At 49.0% G+C, this 16,514-nt stretch overlaps 5 non-coding genes across 5 annotated transcripts; all 5 read left to right on the top strand.

The window, feature by feature from the left end:
* Positions 1-596: 596 nt before the first annotated feature.
* LOC126452299 (5S ribosomal RNA) lies at positions 597-715 on the top strand. Its single transcript, XR_007584606.1, has one exon. It is a non-coding gene; the product is annotated as a 5S ribosomal RNA (ribosomal RNA).
* Positions 716-4,230: 3,515 nt separating this feature from the next.
* On the top strand, positions 4,231-4,349 carry LOC126452298 (5S ribosomal RNA). Its single transcript, XR_007584605.1, has one exon. It is a non-coding gene; the product is annotated as a 5S ribosomal RNA (ribosomal RNA).
* A 3,516-nt stretch (positions 4,350-7,865) lies between these two features.
* Positions 7,866-7,984, top strand: LOC126452297 (5S ribosomal RNA). The gene has a single exon (XR_007584604.1). It is a non-coding gene; the product is annotated as a 5S ribosomal RNA (ribosomal RNA).
* A 3,514-nt stretch (positions 7,985-11,498) lies between these two features.
* LOC126452296 (5S ribosomal RNA) lies at positions 11,499-11,617 on the top strand. Its single transcript, XR_007584603.1, has one exon. It is a non-coding gene; the product is annotated as a 5S ribosomal RNA (ribosomal RNA).
* A 3,514-nt stretch (positions 11,618-15,131) lies between these two features.
* LOC126452295 (5S ribosomal RNA) lies at positions 15,132-15,250 on the top strand. The gene has a single exon (XR_007584602.1). It is a non-coding gene; the product is annotated as a 5S ribosomal RNA (ribosomal RNA).
* The last annotated feature ends 1,264 nt before the right edge of the window (positions 15,251-16,514 follow it).

Here is a 16,514-nt window from a genome sequence, read left to right as displayed (position 1 = left end):
CCATGGCACGGCACAGCGCTGCTCTAGTAGCTCCGAACGGCCGCACGCGGCGTCTCGGACACGCCGGTTCGGCCCGCGCCCATCTCGCAGATGTTTGTCGTGCTTGTGCGGTCATATGGAGCGCGACCCGAGCGGCAGCGAGCGGCAGTCGAGCAAAGTCGGGACAAGTCGGGACGGAAGGGAAGGGAAGTCGGGACAAGTCGGGACGGAAGGGAAGGGAAGGGAAGGGAAGGGGAGGGGACACGACAGGCGAGGATGCAACGCGCAAATTACGCAAATATCTGGAAGCGCGGCGCGTGTCAGCCAGGTGAGAAAGCCTCCGCCGGTCCAGCAGGACACTGCCACACCCCGCGCAGTCCCCCCCGACGCCCGGCCCTGCGCCGGACAACAAGAACAAGGTGCGTCTCCCGCGAGTGTCGGAGGCCGCACGCACCAAACGAATGACAGGCGGTGCAACGAGCAGCTGTGTTGTGCGTGTCACCCACGTGGCGGTGGAAGGACGTGCTTTGCGTCAAATGTGCCACGGAAAACGGCGATTTCGTGTGTTGGGAGAAGGGACGAACGCTTCTTCTGCAGTGCGGCTACATTATAAGGACGCCAACGGCCATACCATGTTGAATACACCGGTTCTCGTCCGATCACCGAAGTTAAGCAACATCGGGCCCGGTTAGTACTTGGATGGGTGACCGCCTGGGAACACCGGGTATCATGGAATCCTTCGAAAAGGCTTCAGGTGCCAAAACGAATCCGAGGAAGACAGTGCTACTACCAATAGGCAACGGCAGACTGCGACCAGCGAGACAGTGGTACCGAGTGACAAACAACCATAGGGCACTCGGAGTGGAACTACAGCAGTGCCCTCTGAAAATGGCAGCACAAAACTGGCGCAGCGTCTTGAACACAACGAGAGGGCTCGTGAGGATACACGCGAACCGGAACCTGACGCTGAGCCAAAGAGTGCAGTTAGTAAACGAAACAATCCTGTCGAAAGCGTGGTACATGGCGCAAATACTATGTGCTCCGACGGAAATTGCGCGAGCGATAGGAAGTGCGGCGTACTACTTGCTGTGGAGGCGGGAAATCTTCAAGGTCTCCCAGGCGACGTGTTTCCTGTCAAGGGACGAAGGCGGACTTGGTCTGACTGACGTTAAGACGAAATGCGCGGCACTGCTTCTACACCGTGCGATGAAAATGGCAAACCAGAACAACAACAGTATAACGTCCAGCCTGATAAACCAATATAAACCTGAATCTGAAGAGGCTCCTGTAGACACCACGCACATACCATTCAAGTTGCGGCACATAAAACAGATGGCAATCGACAAGAGCTACATCACCGCGGTCGTTGCCAACCCACAGCAAAGAACGGCGAGGAACATCTACAGCGCTCTGAGGGGGAAGGCAAGAAAGTCCAAAATAGAGACGAGTTTTCCAGACCATGACTGGCCACAGGTCTGGAAGAATGTCTCGGAACGGACACTTCCTGAGCACGCCAGGGACACGTGGTATAAAATCATCCACAAAACAGTGCCGACAAACGAAAAACTGGCACGCATAAAAATGCGGGAATCCCCAAACTGCGAGCTCTGCAACCAGACCGACACCATCGAGCATCGTTTTGGCTGCAGAGAGAGCGGGGAAATATGGGCGACAGCGAGAAGAATGATCGCCCACATCAACAGAACCGACGAGAGGGCGATACATGTCTCAGCTGTCACTGTCCCGGACGCGAAGCCTTTCCCCAAAGCAAAACGCCTGGCCACAATGTGGATCATCGCCATGACGGCACACGCCATCGTCACGAAACGGCAGACCGACAAGGCGCAGTTCCTCACGGACCTGTGGGAGGAACACAGGAGGGCCAAACAACGCTCCAAGTACCGAGAGACCTTCCAGAACTTCCTGCAGGTCCCGCTGGACGCCGCCTTCCGAGACGCCTTCAACACGACGTGACCGACGCCCTCCCACAACACCCACACCCCAGTCGCTGAGGACTTCGCCCACCGATCCCTCCAAAGCCCCGACGGCAAGAATGGTGCAGCGCGGAAAGCGTTTTTTACGAAATGTGCACATAGTGAAAGTTTATATGTGAAGCAGTGCAAAAGTGAGTGACGTGTGCCAATTGTAGTGATACAGTGTCCAATTGCCACATAAAAGCAGGCAAGGAAATGGTCAGAGATAAATTTAGTGAAAAGGTTACAAAGTGCCCCAAGAAAACAACAAAATGTCATACAGTGTATTGCATGTAATTAATGTGTTCTCTCACTCACTCTCTCTCTCTCTCTCTCTCTCTCTCTCGCCACTCAAGGTACGCTTTTCCTTTCTCTTATGTTTTCAGTTTTTTTGCTTATTGACTTGTTTTTTTTTGTTTCATTGTTTTTTTTGTTTTTTATTTGTTTGTTTGTTGTTCCTTTTTGCTTTTTGTTTTGTTGTAAATCTCGGCCCATCATGTGCCAATCGTAGCATGCCTCTCTGCGACTAATAATCCCCGGCATTCACAAATTTAATCACATAGATGTTTCTGGTTTATAATCCCCTTTTTCGCCTCTGGGTACATATAGCAAACATGCAAAAATAGGTGCATTTCAAATAGCATAGAAGCAAATTTTTAATTTTCCCTTTTTTTCCATGTAAATTCAAAAAAAAAAATATATATATATAGAAATAACGCAAGCTTTGGAATTAAAAGACATAAAAAAAAAAAAATCAAACAGGAAAATCTACATGAAGGACACTCAGTGAATAAACGTGTTGTAACTCGACCAAGAACTATCAAAAGAACAATCAGAACAGAAACCTTGACAGTTAATATCACCGTTCAATAATCAAGTACACCATTTAATGTAAAGACTTGTAATTGTTACAATTTGTAAATAAAAGTTTATATACGTTACAAAAAAAAAAAAAAAGGTGCTGTTGGCTCTATCTAATTTTTTAATTTTTACGTCGCTACACCTGCCAGGCCTCTTTTTCATACTAACTTTCAGGTGTGACAAAGATGCTTCCACAAGCACTTTAAAGTACTGCACTAAACATAAGACACGAAATTACAGTAATGAACTCAGTTTGAGCAAGAATGCGCCGAGGAATAGTGCTAGGAACTCGTTGGAAATAACGAAACACTACGAATCGACAGATGTGTTCTTGAAATGCGTCAGAGCCTACTGTTTTGTAGCAGCGCTAAATTCGGAAAACTAACTAAATAAATGAAAAAAAAAAAAAAATGAACCGTTTTCGTCCGATCACCCAAGTTAAGCAACAACGTTAGTATTCGGATCGGTGACTGCCTGGGACCTCTGGCTGTCTTCATATTTTGCTTTTTTGTCGCCACCACCACTGCCAGCCCTCTTTTTCAGATGTGACAACGATGTTTCCACAATGACTTAAATCTGTTGTAATAAACAAAAGATACGATATTAGGGATAGAAGAGTGTGCCAAGGAAGATTTCCAAAGAGTCTCTGGAAATAACAAAACAGTATGAAACGACAGAAATGTTGTGAAATACGTCAGGGCACATTGTTTTGTAGCAGTGCACAACTGCAAATTTGAAAACAACAATTTATCTTTCGCCGCTAGAAGAGATGGATGCTTTGTCGAACCTCCTGTGTCTTGTGTCCTTGTTTTCGCGCCTTTCCATGGCACGGCACAGCGCTGCTCTAGTAGCTCCGAACGGCCGCACGCGGCGTCTCGGACACGCCGGTTCGGCCCGCGCCCATCTCGCAGATGTTTGTCGTGCTTGTGCGGTCATATGGAGCGCGACCCGAGCGGCAGCGAGCGGCAGTCGAGCAAAGTCGGGACAAGTCGGGACGGAAGGGAAGGGAAGTCGGGACAAGTCGGGACGGAAGGGAAGGGAAGGGAAGGGAAGGGGAGGGGACACGACAGGCGAGGATGCAACGCGCAAATTACGCAAATATCTGGAAGCGCGGCGCGTGTCAGCCAGGTGAGAAAGCCTCCGCCGGTCCAGCAGGACACTGCCACACCCCGCGCAGTCCCCCCCGACGCCCGGCCCTGCGCCGGACAACAAGAACAAGGTGCGTCTCCCGCGAGTGTCGGAGGCCGCACGCACCAAACGAATGACAGGCGGTGCAACGAGCAGCTGTGTTGTGCGTGTCACCCACGTGGCGGTGGAAGGACGTGCTTTGCGTCAAATGTGCCACGGAAAACGGCGATTTCGTGTGTTGGGAGAAGGGACGAACGCTTCTTCTGCAGTGCGGCTACATTATAAGGACGCCAACGGCCATACCATGTTGAATACACCGGTTCTCGTCCGATCACCGAAGTTAAGCAACATCGGGCCCGGTTAGTACTTGGATGGGTGACCGCCTGGGAACACCGGGTATCATGGAATCCTTCGAAAAGGCTTCAGGTGCCAAAACGAATCCGAGGAAGACAGTGCTACTACCAATAGGCAACGGCAGACTGCGACCAGCGAGACAGTGGTACCGAGTGACAAACAACCATAGGGCACTCGGAGTGGAACTACAGCAGTGCCCTCTGAAAATGGCAGCACAAAACTGGCGCAGCGTCTTGAACACAACGAGAGGGCTCGTGAGGATACACGCGAACCGGAACCTGACGCTGAGCCAAAGAGTGCAGTTAGTAAACGAAACAATCCTGTCGAAAGCGTGGTACATGGCGCAAATACTATGTGCTCCGACGGAAATTGCGCGAGCGATAGGAAGTGCGGCGTACTACTTGCTGTGGAGGCGGGAAATCTTCAAGGTCTCCCAGGCGACGTGTTTCCTGTCAAGGGACGAAGGCGGACTTGGTCTGACTGACGTTAAGACGAAATGCGCGGCACTGCTTCTACACCGTGCGATGAAAATGGCAAACCAGAACAACAACAGTATAACGTCCAGCCTGATAAACCAATATAAACCTGAATCTGAAGAGGCTCCTGTAGACACCACGCACATACCATTCAAGTTGCGGCACATAAAACAGATGGCAATCGACAAGAGCTACATCACCGCGGTCGTTGCCAACCCACAGCAAAGAACGGCGAGGAACATCTACAGCGCTCTGAGGGGGAAGGCAAGAAAGTCCAAAATAGAGACGAGTTTTCCAGACCATGACTGGCCACAGGTCTGGAAGAATGTCTCGGAACGGACACTTCCTGAGCACGCCAGGGACACGTGGTATAAAATCATCCACAAAACAGTGCCGACAAACGAAAAACTGGCACGCATAAAAATGCGGGAATCCCCAAACTGCGAGCTCTGCAACCAGACCGACACCATCGAGCATCGTTTTGGCTGCAGAGAGAGCGGGGAAATATGGGCGACAGCGAGAAGAATGATCGCCCACATCAACAGAACCGACGAGAGGGCGATACATGTCTCAGCTGTCACTGTCCCGGACGCGAAGCCTTTCCCCAAAGCAAAACGCCTGGCCACAATGTGGATCATCGCCATGACGGCACACGCCATCGTCACGAAACGGCAGACCGACAAGGCGCAGTTCCTCACGGACCTGTGGGAGGAACACAGGAGGGCCAAACAACGCTCCAAGTACCGAGAGACCTTCCAGAACTTCCTGCAGGTCCCGCTGGACGCCGCCTTCCGAGACGCCTTCAACACGACGTGACCGACGCCCTCCCACAACACCCACACCCCAGTCGCTGAGGACTTCGCCCACCGATCCCTCCAAAGCCCCGACGGCAAGAATGGTGCAGCGCGGAAAGCGTTTTTTACGAAATGTGCACATAGTGAAAGTTTATATGTGAAGCAGTGCAAAAGTGAGTGACGTGTGCCAATTGTAGTGATACAGTGTCCAATTGCCACATAAAAGCAGGCAAGGAAATGGTCAGAGATAAATTTAGTGAAAAGGTTACAAAGTGCCCCAAGAAAACAACAAAATGTCATACAGTGTATTGCATGTAATTAATGTGTTCTCTCACTCTCTCTCTCTCTCTCTCTCTCTCTCTCTCTCGCCACTCAAGGTACGCTTTTCCTTTCTCTTATGTTTTCAGTTTTTTTGCTTATTGACTTGTTTTTTTTTGTTTCATTGTTTTTTTTGTTTTTTATTTGTTTGTTTGTTGTTCCTTTTTGCTTTTTGTTTTGTTGTAAATCTCGGCCCATCATGTGCCAATCGTAGCATGCCTCTCTGCGACTAATAATCCCCGGCATTCACAAATTTAATCACATAGATGTTTCTGGTTTATAATCCCCTTTTTCGCCTCTGGGTACATATAGCAAACATGCAAAAATAGGTGCATTTCAAATAGCATAGAAGCAAATTTTTAATTTTCCCTTTTTTTCCATGTAAATTCAAAAAAAAAAAATATATATATATAGAAATAACGCAAGCTTTGGAATTAAAAGACATAAAAAAAAAAAAAATCAAACAGGAAAATCTACATGAAGGACACTCAGTGAATAAACGTGTTGTAACTCGACCAAGAACTATCAAAAGAACAATCAGAACAGAAACCTTGACAGTTAATATCACCGTTCAATAATCAAGTACACCATTTAATGTAAAGACTTGTAATTGTTACAATTTGTAAATAAAAGTTTATATACGTTACAAAAAAAAAAAAAAAGGTGCTGTTGGCTCTATCTAATTTTTTAATTTTTACGTCGCTACACCTGCTAGGCCTCTTTTTCATACTAACTTTCAGGTGTGACAAAGATGCTTCCACAAGCACTTTAAAGTACTGCACTAAACATAAGACACGAAATTACAGTAATGAACTCAGTTTGAGCAAGAATGCGCCGAGGAATAGTGCTAGGAACTCGTTGGAAATAACGAAACACTACGAATCGACAGATGTGTTCTTGAAATGCGTCAGAGCCTACTGTTTTGTAGCAGCGCTAAATTCGGAAAACTAACTAAATAAATGAAAAAAAAAAAAAATGAACCGTTTTCGTCCGATCACCCAAGTTAAGCAACAACGTTAGTATTCGGATCGGTGACTGCCTGGGACCTCTGGCTGTCTTCATATTTTGCTTTTTTGTCGCCACCACCACTGCCAGCCCTCTTTTTCAGATGTGACAACGATGTTTCCACAATGACTTAAATCTGTTGTAATAAACAAAAGATACGATATTAGGGATAGAAGAGTGTGCCAAGGAAGATTTCCAAAGAGTCTCTGGAAATAACAAAACAGTATGAAACGACAGAAATGTTGTGAAATACGTCAGGGCACATTGTTTTGTAGCAGTGCACAACTGCAAATTTGAAAACAACAATTTATCTTTCGCCGCTAGAAGAGATGGATGCTTTGTCGAACCTCCTGTGTCTTGTGTCCTTGTTTTCGCGCCTTTCCATGGCACGGCACAGCGCTGCTCTAGTAGCTCCGAACGGCCGCACGCGGCGTCTCGGACACGCCGGTTCGGCCCGCGCCCATCTCGCAGATGTTTGTCGTGCTTGTGCGGTCATATGGAGCGCGACCCGAGCGGCAGCGAGCGGCAGTCGAGCAAAGTCGGGACAAGTCGGGACGGAAGGGAAGGGAAGTCGGGACAAGTCGGGACGGAAGGGAAGGGAAGGGAAGGGAAGGGGAGGGGACACGACAGGCGAGGATGCAACGCGCAAATTACGCAAATATCTGGAAGCGCGGCGCGTGTCAGCCAGGTGAGAAAGCCTCCGCCGGTCCAGCAGGACACTGCCACACCCCGCGCAGTCCCCCCCGACGCCCGGCCCTGCGCCGGACAACAAGAACAAGGTGCGTCTCCCGCGAGTGTCGGAGGCCGCACGCACCAAACGAATGACAGGCGGTGCAACGAGCAGCTGTGTTGTGCGTGTCACCCACGTGGCGGTGGAAGGACGTGCTTTGCGTCAAATGTGCCACGGAAAACGGCGATTTCGTGTGTTGGGAGAAGGGACGAACGCTTCTTCTGCAGTGCGGCTACATTATAAGGACGCCAACGGCCATACCATGTTGAATACACCGGTTCTCGTCCGATCACCGAAGTTAAGCAACATCGGGCCCGGTTAGTACTTGGATGGGTGACCGCCTGGGAACACCGGGTATCATGGAATCCTTCGAAAAGGCTTCAGGTGCCAAAACGAATCCGAGGAAGACAGTGCTACTACCAATAGGCAACGGCAGACTGCGACCAGCGAGACAGTGGTACCGAGTGACAAACAACCATAGGGCACTCGGAGTGGAACTACAGCAGTGCCCTCTGAAAATGGCAGCACAAAACTGGCGCAGCGTCTTGAACACAACGAGAGGGCTCGTGAGGATACACGCGAACCGGAACCTGACGCTGAGCCAAAGAGTGCAGTTAGTAAACGAAACAATCCTGTCGAAAGCGTGGTACATGGCGCAAATACTATGTGCTCCGACGGAAATTGCGCGAGCGATAGGAAGTGCGGCGTACTACTTGCTGTGGAGGCGGGAAATCTTCAAGGTCTCCCAGGCGACGTGTTTCCTGTCAAGGGACGAAGGCGGACTTGGTCTGACTGACGTTAAGACGAAATGCGCGGCACTGCTTCTACACCGTGCGATGAAAATGGCAAACCAGAACAACAACAGTATAACGTCCAGCCTGATAAACCAATATAAACCTGAATCTGAAGAGGCTCCTGTAGACACCACGCACATACCATTCAAGTTGCGGCACATAAAACAGATGGCAATCGACAAGAGCTACATCACCGCGGTCGTTGCCAACCCACAGCAAAGAACGGCGAGGAACATCTACAGCGCTCTGAGGGGGAAGGCAAGAAAGTCCAAAATAGAGACGAGTTTTCCAGACCATGACTGGCCACAGGTCTGGAAGAATGTCTCGGAACGGACACTTCCTGAGCACGCCAGGGACACGTGGTATAAAATCATCCACAAAACAGTGCCGACAAACGAAAAACTGGCACGCATAAAAATGCGGGAATCCCCAAACTGCGAGCTCTGCAACCAGACCGACACCATCGAGCATCGTTTTGGCTGCAGAGAGAGCGGGGAAATATGGGCGACAGCGAGAAGAATGATCGCCCACATCAACAGAACCGACGAGAGGGCGATACATGTCTCAGCTGTCACTGTCCCGGACGCGAAGCCTTTCCCCAAAGCAAAACGCCTGGCCACAATGTGGATCATCGCCATGACGGCACACGCCATCGTCACGAAACGGCAGACCGACAAGGCGCAGTTCCTCACGGACCTGTGGGAGGAACACAGGAGGGCCAAACAACGCTCCAAGTACCGAGAGACCTTCCAGAACTTCCTGCAGGTCCCGCTGGACGCCGCCTTCCGAGACGCCTTCAACACGACGTGACCGACGCCCTCCCACAACACCCACACCCCAGTCGCTGAGGACTTCGCCCACCGATCCCTCCAAAGCCCCGACGGCAAGAATGGTGCAGCGCGGAAAGCGTTTTTTACGAAATGTGCACATAGTGAAAGTTTATATGTGAAGCAGTGCAAAAGTGAGTGACGTGTGCCAATTGTAGTGATACAGTGTCCAATTGCCACATAAAAGCAGGCAAGGAAATGGTCAGAGATAAATTTAGTGAAAAGGTTACAAAGTGCCCCAAGAAAACAACAAAATGTCATACAGTGTATTGCATGTAATTAATGTGTTCTCTCACTCACTCTCTCTCTCTCTCTCTCTCTCTCTCTCGCCACTCAAGGTACGCTTTTCCTTTCTCTTATGTTTTCAGTTTTTTTGCTTATTGACTTGTTTTTTTTTGTTTCATTGTTTTTTTTGTTTTTTATTTGTTTGTTTGTTGTTCCTTTTTGCTTTTTGTTTTGTTGTAAATCTCGGCCCATCATGTGCCAATCGTAGCATGCCTCTCTGCGACTAATAATCCCCGGCATTCACAAATTTAATCACATAGATGTTTCTGGTTTATAATCCCCTTTTTCGCCTCTGGGTACATATAGCAAACATGCAAAAATAGGTGCATTTCAAATAGCATAGAAGCAAATTTTTAATTTTCCCTTTTTTTCCATGTAAATTCAAAAAAAAAAATATATATATATAGAAATAACGCAAGCTTTGGAATTAAAAGACATAAAAAAAAAAAAATCAAACAGGAAAATCTACATGAAGGACACTCAGTGAATAAACGTGTTGTAACTCGACCAAGAACTATCAAAAGAACAATCAGAACAGAAACCTTGACAGTTAATATCACCGTTCAATAATCAAGTACACCATTTAATGTAAAGACTTGTAATTGTTACAATTTGTAAATAAAAGTTTATATACGTTACAAAAAAAAAAAAAAGGTGCTGTTGGCTCTATCTAATTTTTTAATTTTTACGTCGCTACACCTGCCAGGCCTCTTTTTCATACTAACTTTCAGGTGTGACAAAGATGCTTCCACAAGCACTTTAAAGTACTGCACTAAACATAAGACACGAAATTACAGTAATGAACTCAGTTTGAGCAAGAATGCGCCGAGGAATAGTGCTAGGAACTCGTTGGAAATAACGAAACACTACGAATCGACAGATGTGTTCTTGAAATGCGTCAGAGCCTACTGTTTTGTAGCAGCGCTAAATTCGGAAAACTAACTAAATAAATGAAAAAAAAAAAAAAATGAACCGTTTTCGTCCGATCACCCAAGTTAAGCAACAACGTTAGTATTCGGATCGGTGACTGCCTGGGACCTCTGGCTGTCTTCATATTTTGCTTTTTTGTCGCCACCACCACTGCCAGCCCTCTTTTTCAGATGTGACAACGATGTTTCCACAATGACTTAAATCTGTTGTAATAAACAAAAGATACGATATTAGGGATAGAAGAGTGTGCCAAGGAAGATTTCCAAAGAGTCTCTGGAAATAACAAAACAGTATGAAACGACAGAAATGTTGTGAAATACGTCAGGGCACATTGTTTTGTAGCAGTGCACAACTGCAAATTTGAAAACAACAATTTATCTTTCGCCGCTAGAAGAGATGGATGCTTTGTCGAACCTCCTGTGTCTTGTGTCCTTGTTTTCGCGCCTTTCCATGGCACGGCACAGCGCTGCTCTAGTAGCTCCGAACGGCCGCACGCGGCGTCTCGGACACGCCGGTTCGGCCCGCGCCCATCTCGCAGATGTTTGTCGTGCTTGTGCGGTCATATGGAGCGCGACCCGAGCGGCAGCGAGCGGCAGTCGAGCAAAGTCGGGACAAGTCGGGACGGAAGGGAAGGGAAGTCGGGACAAGTCGGGACGGAAGGGAAGGGAAGGGAAGGGAAGGGGAGGGGACACGACAGGCGAGGATGCAACGCGCAAATTACGCAAATATCTGGAAGCGCGGCGCGTGTCAGCCAGGTGAGAAAGCCTCCGCCGGTCCAGCAGGACACTGCCACACCCCGCGCAGTCCCCCCCGACGCCCGGCCCTGCGCCGGACAACAAGAACAAGGTGCGTCTCCCGCGAGTGTCGGAGGCCGCACGCACCAAACGAATGACAGGCGGTGCAACGAGCAGCTGTGTTGTGCGTGTCACCCACGTGGCGGTGGAAGGACGTGCTTTGCGTCAAATGTGCCACGGAAAACGGCGATTTCGTGTGTTGGGAGAAGGGACGAACGCTTCTTCTGCAGTGCGGCTACATTATAAGGACGCCAACGGCCATACCATGTTGAATACACCGGTTCTCGTCCGATCACCGAAGTTAAGCAACATCGGGCCCGGTTAGTACTTGGATGGGTGACCGCCTGGGAACACCGGGTATCATGGAATCCTTCGAAAAGGCTTCAGGTGCCAAAACGAATCCGAGGAAGACAGTGCTACTACCAATAGGCAACGGCAGACTGCGACCAGCGAGACAGTGGTACCGAGTGACAAACAACCATAGGGCACTCGGAGTGGAACTACAGCAGTGCCCTCTGAAAATGGCAGCACAAAACTGGCGCAGCGTCTTGAACACAACGAGAGGGCTCGTGAGGATACACGCGAACCGGAACCTGACGCTGAGCCAAAGAGTGCAGTTAGTAAACGAAACAATCCTGTCGAAAGCGTGGTACATGGCGCAAATACTATGTGCTCCGACGGAAATTGCGCGAGCGATAGGAAGTGCGGCGTACTACTTGCTGTGGAGGCGGGAAATCTTCAAGGTCTCCCAGGCGACGTGTTTCCTGTCAAGGGACGAAGGCGGACTTGGTCTGACTGACGTTAAGACGAAATGCGCGGCACTGCTTCTACACCGTGCGATGAAAATGGCAAACCAGAACAACAACAGTATAACGTCCAGCCTGATAAACCAATATAAACCTGAATCTGAAGAGGCTCCTGTAGACACCACGCACATACCATTCAAGTTGCGGCACATAAAACAGATGGCAATCGACAAGAGCTACATCACCGCGGTCGTTGCCAACCCACAGCAAAGAACGGCGAGGAACATCTACAGCGCTCTGAGGGGGAAGGCAAGAAAGTCCAAAATAGAGACGAGTTTTCCAGACCATGACTGGCCACAGGTCTGGAAGAATGTCTCGGAACGGACACTTCCTGAGCACGCCAGGGACACGTGGTATAAAATCATCCACAAAACAGTGCCGACAAACGAAAAACTGGCACGCATAAAAATGCGGGAATCCCCAAACTGCGAGCTCTGCAACCAGACCGACACCATCGAGCATCGTTTTGGCTGCAGAGAGAGCGGGGAAATATGGGCGACAGCGAGAAGAATGATCGCCCACATCAACAGAACCGACGAGAGGGCGATACATGTCTCAGCTGTCACTGTCCCGGACGCGAAGCCTTTCCCCAAAGCAAAACGCCTGGCCACAATGTGGATCATCGCCATGACGGCACACGCCATCGTCACGAAACGGCAGACCGACAAGGCGCAGTTCCTCACGGACCTGTGGGAGGAACACAGGAGGGCCAAACAACGCTCCAAGTACCGAGAGACCTTCCAGAACTTCCTGCAGGTCCCGCTGGACGCCGCCTTCCGAGACGCCTTCAACACGACGTGACCGACGCCCTCCCACAACACCCACACCCCAGTCGCTGAGGACTTCGCCCACCGATCCCTCCAAAGCCCCGACGGCAAGAATGGTGCAGCGCGGAAAGCGTTTTTTACGAAATGTGCACATAGTGAAAGTTTATATGTGAAGCAGTGCAAAAGTGAGTGACGTGTGCCAATTGTAGTGATACAGTGTCCAATTGCCACATAAAAGCAGGCAAGGAAATGGTCAGAGATAAATTTAGTGAAAAGGTTACAAAGTGCCCCAAGAAAACAACAAAATGTCATACAGTGTATTGCATGTAATTAATGTGTTCTCTCACTCACTCTCTCTCTCTCTCTCTCTCTCTCTCTCGCCACTCAAGGTACGCTTTTCCTTTCTCTTATGTTTTCAGTTTTTTTGCTTATTGACTTGTTTTTTTTTGTTTCATTGTTTTTTTTGTTTTTTATTTGTTTGTTTGTTGTTCCTTTTTGCTTTTTGTTTTGTTGTAAATCTCGGCCCATCATGTGCCAATCGTAGCATGCCTCTCTGCGACTAATAATCCCCGGCATTCACAAATTTAATCACATAGATGTTTCTGGTTTATAATCCCCTTTTTCGCCTCTGGGTACATATAGCAAACATGCAAAAATAGGTGCATTTCAAATAGCATAGAAGCAAATTTTTAATTTTCCCTTTTTTTCCATGTAAATTCAAAAAAAAAAATATATATATATAGAAATAACGCAAGCTTTGGAATTAAAAGACATAAAAAAAAAAAAATCAAACAGGAAAATCTACATGAAGGACACTCAGTGAATAAACGTGTTGTAACTCGACCAAGAACTATCAAAAGAACAATCAGAACAGAAACCTTGACAGTTAATATCACCGTTCAATAATCAAGTACACCATTTAATGTAAAGACTTGTAATTGTTACAATTTGTAAATAAAAGTTTATATACGTTACAAAAAAAAAAAAAAGGTGCTGTTGGCTCTATCTAATTTTTTAATTTTTACGTCGCTACACCTGCCAGGCCTCTTTTTCATACTAACTTTCAGGTGTGACAAAGATGCTTCCACAAGCACTTTAAAGTACTGCACTAAACATAAGACACGAAATTACAGTAATGAACTCAGTTTGAGCAAGAATGCGCCGAGGAATAGTGCTAGGAACTCGTTGGAAATAACGAAACACTACGAATCGACAGATGTGTTCTTGAAATGCGTCAGAGCCTACTGTTTTGTAGCAGCGCTAAATTCGGAAAACTAACTAAATAAATGAAAAAAAAAAAAAAATGAACCGTTTTCGTCCGATCACCCAAGTTAAGCAACAACGTTAGTATTCGGATCGGTGACTGCCTGGGACCTCTGGCTGTCTTCATATTTTGCTTTTTTGTCGCCACCACCACTGCCAGCCCTCTTTTTCAGATGTGACAACGATGTTTCCACAATGACTTAAATCTGTTGTAATAAACAAAAGATACGATATTAGGGATAGAAGAGTGTGCCAAGGAAGATTTCCAAAGAGTCTCTGGAAATAACAAAACAGTATGAAACGACAGAAATGTTGTGAAATACGTCAGGGCACATTGTTTTGTAGCAGTGCACAACTGCAAATTTGAAAACAACAATTTATCTTTCGCCGCTAGAAGAGATGGATGCTTTGTCGAACCTCCTGTGTCTTGTGTCCTTGTTTTCGCGCCTTTCCATGGCACGGCACAGCGCTGCTCTAGTAGCTCCGAACGGCCGCACGCGGCGTCTCGGACACGCCGGTTCGGCCCGCGCCCATCTCGCAGATGTTTGTCGTGCTTGTGCGGTCATATGGAGCGCGACCCGAGCGGCAGCGAGCGGCAGTCGAGCAAAGTCGGGACAAGTCGGGACGGAAGGGAAGGGAAGTCGGGACAAGTCGGGACGGAAGGGAAGGGAAGGGAAGGGAAGGGGAGGGGACACGACAGGCGAGGATGCAACGCGCAAATTACGCAAATATCTGGAAGCGCGGCGCGTGTCAGCCAGGTGAGAAAGCCTCCGCCGGTCCAGCAGGACACTGCCACACCCCGCGCAGTCCCCCCCGACGCCCGGCCCTGCGCCGGACAACAAGAACAAGGTGCGTCTCCCGCGAGTGTCGGAGGCCGCACGCACCAAACGAATGACAGGCGGTGCAACGAGCAGCTGTGTTGTGCGTGTCACCCACGTGGCGGTGGAAGGACGTGCTTTGCGTCAAATGTGCCACGGAAAACGGCGATTTCGTGTGTTGGGAGAAGGGACGAACGCTTCTTCTGCAGTGCGGCTACATTATAAGGACGCCAACGGCCATACCATGTTGAATACACCGGTTCTCGTCCGATCACCGAAGTTAAGCAACATCGGGCCCGGTTAGTACTTGGATGGGTGACCGCCTGGGAACACCGGGTATCATGGAATCCTTCGAAAAGGCTTCAGGTGCCAAAACGAATCCGAGGAAGACAGTGCTACTACCAATAGGCAACGGCAGACTGCGACCAGCGAGACAGTGGTACCGAGTGACAAACAACCATAGGGCACTCGGAGTGGAACTACAGCAGTGCCCTCTGAAAATGGCAGCACAAAACTGGCGCAGCGTCTTGAACACAACGAGAGGGCTCGTGAGGATACACGCGAACCGGAACCTGACGCTGAGCCAAAGAGTGCAGTTAGTAAACGAAACAATCCTGTCGAAAGGGTGGTACATGGCGCAAATACTATGTGCTCCGACGGAAATTGCGCGAGCGATAGGAAGTGCGGCGTACTACTTGCTGTGGAGGCGGGAAATCTTCAAGGTCTCCCAGGCGACGTGTTTCCTGTCAAGGGACGAAGGCGGACTTGGTCTGACTGACGTTAAGACGAAATGCGCGGCACTGCTTCTACACCGTGCGATGAAAATGGCAAACCAGAACAACAACAGTATAACGTCCAGCCTGATAAACCAATATAAACCTGAATCTGAAGAGGCTCCTGTAGACACCACGCACATACCATTCAAGTTGCGGCACATAAAACAGATGGCAATCGACAAGAGCTACATCACCGCGGTCGTTGCCAACCCACAGCAAAGAACGGCGAGGAACATCTACAGCGCTCTGAGGGGGAAGGCAAGAAAGTCCAAAATAGAGACGAGTTTTCCAGACCATGACTGGCCACAGGTCTGGAAGAATGTCTCGGAACGGACACTTCCTGAGCACGCCAGGGACACGTGGTATAAAATCATCCACAAAACAGTGCCGACAAACGAAAAACTGGCACGCATAAAAATGCGGGAATCCCCAAACTGCGAGCTCTGCAACCAGACCGACACCATCGAGCATCGTTTTGGCTGCAGAGAGAGCGGGGAAATATGGGCGACAGCGAGAAGAATGATCGCCCACATCAACAGAACCGACGAGAGGGCGATACATGTCTCAGCTGTCACTGTCCCGGACGCGAAGCCTTTCCCCAAAGCAAAACGCCTGGCCACAATGTGGATCATCGCCATGACGGCACACGCCATCGTCACGAAACGGCAGACCGACAAGGCGCAGTTCCTCACGGACCTGTGGGAGGAACACAGGAGGGCCAAACAACGCTCCAAGTACCGAGAGACCTTCCAGAACTTCCTGCAGGTCCCGCTGGACGCCGCCTTCCGAGACGCCTTCAACACGACGTGACCGACGCCCTCCCACAACACCCACAC

Source organism: Schistocerca serialis, unplaced genomic scaffold (assembly GCF_023864345.2).
Source record: "Schistocerca serialis cubense isolate TAMUIC-IGC-003099 unplaced genomic scaffold, iqSchSeri2.2 HiC_scaffold_844, whole genome shotgun sequence".
Classification (NCBI taxonomy): Eukaryota; Metazoa; Arthropoda; class Insecta; order Orthoptera; family Acrididae; genus Schistocerca; species Schistocerca serialis.
This window is presented reverse-complemented; position numbering and strand designations above follow the sequence as displayed.